Source organism: Psittacula echo (assembly GCF_963264785.1).
Source record: "Psittacula echo genome assembly, chromosome: 17".
NCBI lineage: Eukaryota > Metazoa > Chordata > Aves > Psittaciformes > Psittacidae > Psittacula > Psittacula echo.
In genome coordinates, this window is record NC_137753.1 from 3,338,586 (window position 1) to 3,349,576 (window position 10,991).

The 10,991-nt window shown below is 46.6% G+C and overlaps 1 protein-coding gene across 1 annotated transcript in view; it reads right to left on the reverse strand.

Moving 5' to 3' along the window:
• Positions 1-10,991, reverse strand: part of LOC308228211 (F-box only protein 6-like) — a 55,070-nt gene extending 44,079 nt beyond the window's left edge. The window contains exon 1 of the mRNA XM_080631400.1: positions 10,864-10,991. The gene's annotated coding sequence lies outside the window, so the exon portion shown is untranslated. The remainder of the gene's footprint in view (positions 1-10,863) is intronic.

The window sequence follows — 10,991 nt, forward strand, 5'->3', positions numbered from 1 at the left end:
TGAACACCTTGCTGGCTCACATTCACCACACACTGCCTAAAATGCCTTGTGCTCCACTTGAAAACTTTTGCCCTGGAAGCTTAATACATTAGAACTATTTCAGCTGCAGAGGTACAGCAATAGAAGTCCAAAAGGCCCCAGGACAGCAGCAAAAGGGACCATACACAGAGCTGAGCATACTCCCAGTAACACAACATGAAGAGTAAGCTTGCATTCAGACCAGGAATAAAACCTGACTCCTTTAAATCCTATCTGGAGTTGGAGGGGATGGATGAAGATTTCTCTCCATTCACTAGCCCTGACACCCCTGAAGGGAAAAGGCAAAATGTTTACATGGAAGCCTTGCTCAACGTTACATTTCAAATGCTTTTGCTCACTTTCAACAGGGGAAAGAGTTTTTCTCCTTTAGAAGAGTGGCACTTCAGGAAGAGTCACCCCAGCTGACACAGAGCCCAGTAAAGAAGGTGATGTGCTTAAAGGTCTGATTACAGGCCCCACTTGGCACAGTACTAGATCTCAGACTGACTGTCCACCAATAAACATATGCCAACCTTGACATTTACACCAAAGCTCCTCACAGTACCCAAGTCCTTCTCAGGGGCTGGATTTGGGCAAGAAGAGACAGTGCTTTCAGCAGAGCTCTCACCAGCCCTCTCCATGCACTGAAGGGGAAACCCACAGAACAAACTTCCCTGTCCTTACCTGCTTCACCTCAGCACTACAAGGAAGGGTCAAAAGCATTTTGATTATATAGAGCATTTGCAAAGCCCCAAGCATTGTTATTACCTCTAATTAAGGTGTTCTGTTCAGCCCATAAGGACACTATTATGTGCTTCTAACCAGTGAAAGTGTTTTTTGAGGTGTCTCTTATCTTGCTAAACAAGCACCTTTTATTTGCTGGATTCTCACTTAGCACTTCATTCCCTTCCAAAGCCTGGCTGGAGCCTTCCAAATCAAAGCAAAGCCCAGTCCAAACAGCATATCAAGATCAGGCACAACCAACCTTTCCAGCTATTATAATGCAGGTTTGCATCCTGCACATTCAGCATAAACTGCACTTGCTAGTGAAGGTTACAGTTATTAAAATACACATACATTGTCTGTTTAGAGCCCTGAAGGCTACAGCCTTGACAGTTCGTATGCAGTCAGATTCTCACCTCTGCTACACCAGCACCGTGCTGGTGCCACCCTAAATTTTAGTGGCAAGCTTCCCAGGTTTGCCCTGGCGTGATGAAGATCAGCCCCTGGTCGTGAAGGGAGATGGAACAGACCCAGGGTTTTTATTTATGAAGCCTCCCACTCCCTGCCTCCCTGCAAATCCACCTCCTGCCAAGTCACGGCACACTGGAACCAGAATTAAAACATAATAAATTATCATAGGAGGAAAAGTGCTGAAACCTCATAACATTGCCACAGATTAAGACAATTGAGTACAGAGGATCCAATTAGGAACGAAGAGAGAAAGGCTCAGAAGAATGACAGCACTCAGGGAAGCAAAGTGGCCTTTTCAAGGGCTGTATTTGCACGCAGAGCACAGTACCAGCAGGACAGGGAAGCAGTCTCTCTGAAGGTGAGAAGTGGTATGTTTTGGCTGGCTTATATAAGTGGTGAAGGGTCTGAAGGAGGGGAGCTTAAGCCTAGGGAGCGTCATTCCAGTGGTGGAAGCCTGGACACCTCCAAAGCAAGCAGGGGGATTGCTTCACAACTCATTTCCCTGGGGGCAGGATGAGGCCACTCCAGGTCAGGGTCCTGGGCACAGACTTCAGAGCAGCTCATTCCTCGCTCTCCCATCAATTCTCAGGACAGGCTCAAGACAGATGAAGGGCAGAAGCATTCTCATGGCACCTCCTTATAGTGACAAACACCATGCAACAGTATCTTGGCAAATGAACAGAGTCTGCCCAGCATCTCGCTTCCCCCGCACAATGAGGTGCACACCTCTGTTCCCTGCCAGTCGCATCCACTTTGAGCATAATCCTTCAAACCAACTGCATCCTTCCCCTTCACAAGGGCAGCAGACAGCACAGGGGAGCCCTGATCTCAGCCAGGAGAGCCTGGCTTCCAGAACCAGTAATAACACTGTAATCACAAGGCATATTGCTCTAGCAGCAGGTAAACCCCACATTAAAAACCTTCTTGCAGATCCCACTTGCCCAGAACCACACCAGGGGACCACAAGTACCCTTGAAAAGCTTTTTATCCACCTTGCACTAACACAGCGCTTGGAAGGCTAGTCCTCACCCAAGATAAAGAGCCCTCTGCTCAGCAGGGCAGCAGAGTGTTTACAGATTAGGGTTCTTTTTTTTTCCTAAAGAACATCTACTCCATAAACCAATAATTAGCTGCACTCTGAATTTATGAGTGTAATTTGCAATGTCAAAGCATGGGCAGCCGTGGAATTCACACAACGGTGAATGTTTGCTTTGCTGTGAAGGAGCCACAACAAGGCACACTGCTGCTTTCTGAGGGGTGTCCTTCAAAGGAGAAAGCTTCCACCACCTGCAGAGGGCACACACTGGTACCATTATCACCTACAATGATGCAGTGACCTCCCCAAAACCATCTGATTTCTAAAATAGAGAATGGTAGGAAGGGTTTTGTTGTGGGGTTTGGCTACCATGTCAGTCAGCTTGGGTTTAGCTATATCAGCAAGAAGCAGTTGAGGCAATAAGGACCAAGCAAAGGTGGAAGCGAAACATTTCAGAGAAGCAATAGTAATTAAAAGACTTCACATCATTTAGAAATGAAGGAAAAACATGAGGAGTAGTGTTTTAGCTCTCCCCTACTGAGCTACTTTTAAGTAAAAGTCACCAGAGTCTAGTAAGAAATTATTAGCTTAGAAACTTATAGGGAAAACTTCTCCAGGGAAACACAGGTATTGAAAGAGATGAGCCTTGATAGAATTAATGGTGTTTTCATATAGCTAAGATCCCTAATGAAAGTGAACTCATTTACATATACAACCACTCAGCACTGGTCTGTGCCAACTAACCAGCAGGCTCCTCCTGCAAGAGGTAAAAAGGGCAGAAGCATTAAGTTCCTTTTGTGTTTTTTCCTCTCCCCACCACGTCTCCATCTATCACAACACCAACCCACTCTGCCCAGGACCTGAGCAGTGCAGGTGACTACATGCTGCTTGGGGCCAGCTCCAGGGTACCAGCAGGCTGGCTGCAGTGCTGGCAGATGAAAGAGGTAGTTTTAATGTTAGTCAGAGAGCTTGTGAAGCCAAGAGGCTGTTTTTAACAGGAGGGGAAGAAAGGCTTTCTAGTCCATAGCTGCAAGGTATTTACCTTAATGTTAAATGACAATTGCTTGCAAAACAATACTGCAGGAACTCCCTTGAGGCATTAATCAGAGGTTGTGTCTCCCACTCTCACTAAATGTGGGGAGTGACAGATACAGACAGCACCATGGGGCAGGGGCTTTCATTCACAAGCTGCCAGAGCAAACCCATTCAGGTTCCTACACTGGGAGCCTCAGTGCCTTTAGGAGCCTCAAAGCCTTTCCAGGAATCTATGAAGACAATGACTGAGGCTGAGACCACTAGAAATCAGAGGTCTATTATCAAAGCCTTTCTGAAAGCAGATGCTCCCAGGTCCCCACAAGCATGGTCTGCTGTACCAGAAAAAGGGTTCCAGGTCGCTCCTGTGACCAAGGGAGAGTTTCCTATGCAGGGAAGAATCAAGTCACTCTTCCCATCTTCCATCTGCAGGAAGAAGCAATGAGTCTGACTCTACTGCAGCTGCTCAGGGGAACAAAAAGGGGTTGTTTTTTTTTTTTTGTTGTTGCATTGGATTTTATTCATTTTTTGCCTCCTTCAAAGTACCAGGGCAGCAAGGAGGCAAGGGGAACGGCATATGGCATCTGAAGCCCTCCTCCTCAGCCCCTGCCACCCCTCCTGCCTGCCAGCAGGCTGTACCCACAGAAACAGATGGCCGCTTCAGGTCATGGCTCCTCCAGACTGATAGAATACAGCCAAAGCCAAGAAGGCAGAAATAGACAGTGTATGATTTAATGGGGAAAAAGGATTTCACATAGAAGATTTCATACAGAAGCCCCATCTGGCCAAGTCATGGAGCACCACTACAGCCAGCCAGCATCAATGTGCCTTTCTGCAAGGAGAGTTGAGGCCCCTCCATACCGGGAGGGTGGCAGCATCACTGCTCTTTGCTTATAACACACTTTAAGGTAGCAGCACTAAGTCTGCATTTAGAGAGGACTCTAAGCATCCCTCCTGCCACACAGAGGATGCACAGTACTTGTGGTGGCTATGTCAGAAAACCACATTTGCTCTGATGCCAAAGACCTCACCCTGAAGTCCTTCCAGCCTTCTCTTGCCACCCTCCCATCCCTGTTTTGGGTCTCTTTCTTGAGCTGCTGCTCACCTCCACTATGACCATCAGCCTGCTTTCATTTCCCACCCCTGATTACAACTTCTCTCCCCAAACTCCTCTCAAGATGTGCTGCTGTATCTGCTTTCCTGCAAAACAGATACAAAATAAAGCATAATCTACCAAGATGAGGCTTTAAATCCTTATTCCCTCCATTGTACACATCTTCAGGCATCATTTTTAAATGGTAGAAGCATGTCTACAGATTTATGTGCGTCTTTAAGGTCTAATTTACATAAAAACATGTGCAGAGTGTCTCTTATCCTCAGGGCACAGCAGCTATAAGGAGAACACCTAATGAATTAAAAACTGTTTGGATGAAACTTATATAAACTTATATATGCTACTACGATGAAAGGCTACAATTACGAGCTGCATTGTGTACTGACACAAGTAGCTCTGTGCAATAAATGACAGAATTTCAGTGTCCTTGAATCCAAACTAACACATTGTGAAAAGATGCTTTCCTATAAATCTATCTCTGTAGGTTCTTTTCAACACCTCTGCAAGCACAGGGATGCAATAACAACTTCTCAGTTGGTATAAATTTCATCATTATAGGGATCACTCTCTATTTAAAGGCACCTTTCCACTTCCTAAAGAGCACTGATAGAAGGTAATTATAAACCATATCTCACATGATTTGGATCATCAGCTGGCATTCACGGGAAGGGTACATCTAAATGAGGTGTGTATGTGCACGGGAAGGGATATTCTCACCAAGTTGCAATATCCTGATCTTTTCATCCAACATAAATTTTTAATGCAGGAGGAATTTAATTTTGCAATACAAAGCTTGGAAGCAATCAAGTTTGTGTAAACAGCCAGACACAGGGAGGCTGCACTCCACAAACACGCACTGCCAACACAGAACACTGCCACAGCCATTTAATTCATGAGTTACTGTCTGTCATGCTCAAAACATAATCCTCCACAGCACTCAGCCTCCCCATCCATAGCACAAACAACAGCGCTGAGGGGAGCGCTGGCTCAGGGTGTTGTCAGTTCAGGGTGTAATCCCTGTGCAGCACTGTCTTGCCTCAATAGCCTCAAGCTGTGCAACACACCTGCCTGAATGGGGCTTGCTCAAAGCTGCACTACATCAATGGGAGAGAAGTCCCCTCTCTCCTACCATGACCTGTGATGGGCATCTCTCCCACCCCAGTTACTCAGGTGTGAGGTAGGTACGTGTCCTGGTTTAGCAGTAGCATTCATTTTTTCTACTGGTGCAGTGCTGTGTTTTGTCTTTCGACCTGGGAATAATACTGATAAAGCTGATGTTTTCAGTTGTGGGTCAGAGTGTTTACCCTGACCAAGGACTTTGTGAGTCTCATGCTCTGGCAGGGAGGAGGAGGGGCCGGGAGGAAGCAGGGACAGGACACCTGACCCAAACTAGCCAAAGAGGTATTCCATACCACAGCACGTCATGCCCAGGATGTAGAACTGAGAGTCCCCGGAAGGGCTGGATCATGGCAGGGTGGGGGTGAGGTACCGGTTGGTGAGTGGTTGTATTCTCTTGCTTGTTATTTCCTTTATCATTATTACTATTAGTGGTAGCAGTAGTGATTTCTGTTATACCTTAGTTATTAAACTGTTCTTATCTCAACCCATGGGAGCTGCATTCTTTTGATTCTCCTCCCCGTCCCTCCAGAAGCGGAGGGAAGAAAGGTGGGGGGGGAAGCGGACTTCGTGGTTCTGATTTACGGCCTGGGCTTAAACCACGACAGTACGATAGCTCTTCATCTCCCAGAGGAGGAATTCATTAGCATTTCTTATGCCTCATGTATTAGGGTGATGAAACACAAAAGCCCAGATCATCAATTTATTAATGCCAGTGCAAGCCTACAGAAATGCTAACCAAGAAATGCTACAGAAATGCTAACCAAGCCAGTGCAGATGCTTCAGATTAGCTCCAACATGACACCAGTGTGGAGCTCCTGGCATCTAACAGCTCACCAAGCTGAGATGTCAACTCCTGACTTTCTGCTAGTACCTCAGGGCTCCAACCTTAGCGCCCTGTGCTAATATATACAAGCCAATCAGCCTGTCCCCTAAGGCATTTACAACCTTTGCAGGCAGGACAAAAAGAAAATGGAGCGGAAAAAGTCATACAGAAATGGAAGTTGACACCAGAGTGGTGGCAAGGCTGGAGACTGGCTCCCAGACCAGGCTTGCAGCACACATCCTGCTCATTGCAGCAGCAGCAAGAGGACTTCACCTCCCCTCTCAGGCTGGTCTCAGACTCCATGCAATCATTGCCCCACTTTTAATCAATTTGGGGATATATTGTTCCCTTACAACTATAATTAGAACTCAGCTGAATATGCTCTCCAGGGCTATGCAAGGTTATTTAACAAGACCAAACCAATTGGCTACTTTAATGCACCACCTGGAGTTAGCATGTACCAAAAGAAAGTTATTATACAAGAAATACGCAAGGACTGCAGTCTTGCCCAGTCCTTTCCTCCTCCCTCTTTGCCACAGTGACGGAGACAGTCAGCACATTCTTTGCAGATCAATACTGCACTTGAATGTGACCACCACTCCAATTACTGCCTCAATTACAGAGACAGGAGTTTGCTCCTATACACCTACCCCTGCATTGAAAAAACCCTATGCATATGCTGCCCATTGAAATGATACCTGTGGGAAATCGTTAACCCACTAATTTGAAATCAATTTAAAGTCCATTTGCCTAATGACAGGCGCACTCTAAATTATCTATAAATTGTTAATTTATGAGAAAATGACATCACAAGTTTTGTTTTATTAATTGGCTTTTCCAAATGCAAACTATTGCTAAAGCTTTATAATCCATGTCTCTTGGTGAGCAAACATTAAAACCCACTTAATAAGACACCCTTTATGCCAAGAAAGAGAGTAAAATGAGTAAACCTGCTCTTGTGAACCCTCCAGTATAAGGGTTTATGCATTCATCCTAGCAATTAGAGAAGGAGAAGTCATGGGGAAAGTGAGAAAAGGTCCTTGGAGTCTCTGTTCACATTCTTGAACAAAATTGGTTCCAACCACATTTGCATTTTTCACAGGCAAAACTCCTCTGAGTGCAGAAGCCAACAGCAGCCTAGGTCACCTCTCCCAGCATTCCTGTGCCTCCTTGGCAAGGGCTCAGCCAGACACACACTGAGTTAAGAACCTCACCTCTCAGCAAATATTTGAGTGACAGACTCATTGGCTAAAGCAGGAAATGATTGACAAAGTCTGTGTCCAGAGACCAGGCTGTGATTTCTTTGCTGATATATAAGTATTAAACACTAACTTGTCCTATCTACTTCTAGTGCAGGACTGCAGAGACCTTCTTCAGATTATTTTCTTCTACCCAGGTCCAGAGAAGTTAAGCATCTAGTCAACTAACTCCTATTTCAGTCTCTCACTCCAGCTGGATCTGTATCCTTGATCTCTCATGCAATACTCCAGGTGTGAATTTCCCTCCTACCCCAGGCAGCTGCTTGGGAATCACTTGCACACCCATCCTCGGTGTCACCCACAGAAATCAAGTCCATGCAGTTTCTCTCCCCCATGGTAACTAGGCAACATGACTTAATTTGGTATCTACAACAAAAATAGAAGTGTAAAGAAATCAGGTTTGACTGACCCAAAGAGCAAATGCACCCGAGGATGCTGCAGCTGCTCCCAGACAGTCACTGGGCACAGATTTATTGCAGGTGAGTTTCCTGCTCCCAGCACAGCTTTACTGTGCACCATGATTCTGACAGGAATAAAAATGGGAACACAATGATTTCAGCTGCAGTCTGATGCCCAGCAAAACTTCCAGCACTGGATTCTCCAATTTCAGTAGAATTTGAAGAGAAAGGACAGCACAAGAGCAAGGTAATGGGAGCTCAGCAGAGCCAGCCTGGGATACCATCAGGCAGCAGGGAGAGGCACTGCTCAGCAATGCTTCAAAGCCCAAATTTCCACCTAGGAAGAAAAGCAAAGCCACAAGATCTGTCCTACATCAAGTGTCCAGCAACAACTTGCAGAGCATCAGGCCAGGCTGCTTTCAGCTAGGTCTGGAGAAAGGCCAGCGAGCTCCAAAGCTGGCAATAATACTGCTTGTCCCACATGGTGCACACACGATGCAAGCCAGCTCCACTCCCTCTTTTCTATTCCTGACCTTTTCAGGACCTTATCCAAAAATCCCCCCAACCAGCACGAAGACTCTCAGAAGTGCTTATGTGCACATAAATGAAAGAGCTCTTTAGGCAGGGACCAGCCACCCCTGTGCTTGAAGAGCAGCCTGCATGCACAAGAAGCTCTTTTTCAACGCCAAAATAGAAAGCTGCAATCTCAAAGCTTCCCTCTTCCATTAATGCTCTATTTAAGTCTGCCCTTGAATCTGTCTGGACTACAAACCTACCCCCTCTCACTAAACCCCCTTCCCAGACAGCCTTTTCTCTGCTAAATAGAGACTAAATATAAATATATACCAAGGAGAACTCATAGGAAAAAGACAACTGGGATTTTTAAAAGCTTCCCCTTCCTTCATCTACTCCACAAACACACACACCAAAACAGAGCTGCTTTGTTGTTTGCTTTCATGGCTCCCAGCTGAGAGCTTGTCCCTCCACTACCATTCATTGCCAAACCTTCTGCTGCACGAGTGCAGTGTTGGGAATACCCTTCCCTGGGAACACAACAAGCCCCTCCAGCAGATCCCAGTAGTGCCCCACAGGCCAGGTGATGAATGTAAGTGTGCCGAAAGAAATGCTGCCAGATGAATGCTGGCCCTATTCCCTGATCCCCTAGTGTAACCAATCCACTTGGAAGAATTCCTGCCTGCTGATATGCTAATACCTTAAATGAGCTTTAATTAATTTCCCAACACTACCTGTGTCACGCACACACCCTGTGCCAGTCCTCATTGCTGTCAGCCCTGTTGTGCTGCATCTGCACCCTGCACTGCCACCCATACAGCCCGAACAGAGGAGATGCTGATTCCCATGGGGCCATTCTGCTTGCCCCACTTATGCTCGGAATACATTTATTCTGCTGTGAAACCACAGCAACACCTGTTCTGATCATTTCACAGTTCCAGTTTCAAAGAAAACACTCCTAAGGTGGGGGAGAACCAATAAAATCCAGCAGCCTTTGTGTCGGCTGCTCTTAGGAACAGCACGAGGGGAAGGTATGTGTACAAGACAAGATGTATAATCACACACAATCTCTACCCAGCCAGCACTCCTCTGCAACTCTTGCACAGCTTGGGCCAAGAACCCATTGTTATCTGCGGCAACTGAGTCCTAGGTAACATACCCACACAGGGCTGAGCTTTGCTGCTGTAGCTGTACCAAAGCAGAGGAGGCTGGTAGCTCCCTTCCTTTCCATTGAACATGATTACTCCAATTTTGTGCTGGCATTAAACAAGCACATCATCTGTTCTGGCTCTCTGCTCAGAAGCCATGGCTTACAGTGAAGTCACTTGAAGCAGCAGGATGACGTGCCTGGCTCTCAGGAGGGCCTCGTCCCCACAATAACCATCATTTTCCTCCATGGCCTTCTGGTGGACCTTGTCCCCACGCTCCTTTTCCCTTTGAGCTATAAGCTCTTCCAATAACCCTGCTTCAGGCTGGATCAAAACAACATTGACCTGTACTGCCTTATAATCAGATGACAGACAGCAGTACCAAGGACAAGAGCTGTGCTGTGCTTGCAAAGAAACCAGTTGCGTTCAGCTCTTGCTACATGACAGGTTTTTGACCAGCACCTTCTCCTTTCTCTGTCCCTGATTTTATCTTCCCAACTACCACACCCCCGCCAGCCCATCCCTCCTGGAGAGAAGGCAACATAACAGCCTGATGCAAAGGCTCTTGCAGTTAAGGCACCAGAGAACCTAAAGGCTGGCTCTTCCCAAGAACAATGCAAGGCCCTGCCTCGATTCCCTGCGAACATCTTCAGTTTTATGTTTATTTTTCAATGTGATCATCAAGCAAGACAGCAAAAAGACTCATCACCATCTATCATGAGCTTCTTTGTTTAGTAATAAGATGTATTGCCCCCTTGCAGCAAAATAACACTCCAGCCAGAGCTCCCATTTGTTAAGGTCTGGCTGACTGTGAAACCTGTCCACATCAATGCTGTGAACACTCCATTTGGAGCACAGACAGTGAATGTTAAGTGCTAATAAATGGGAGGGATTTGAAGGCTGCTGAGCACACATGAGGTTAGAGGCAGGTCACCACCAGCCTTCCCCAGCCAGGCTCCTTGAGCTTCTTCTGGTTCAGTGCCTACCAACTACCAACATCCTTCAAACACAGCACAGCACATGGCTATGCCTGCCGAGTCATCCAAGCTCTGTCCCACACATCCCCCCACCCCATTAACCCTGCTGGGAGCTGCCACAGCACAGCTACAATCAGAGTACCCCCAGAAGACAGCCAGCAATGGGTTTGTCAGAGCCAGTGGGGCAAGGCAGGAATACAGACAGAGTAGCCACGCTGGAGGAAAAACTTACTTGTCTCTGTGAGTCAGGGGCGAGCTGAATCTGCTTTTCCGTTGTCAGAAATGGCCTCAGCAGGTCAGACAGCAGAGACAAAGCTTTCTGGAGAGCACTGGTGGTCTTCTCTGGTAGCACACGATGAC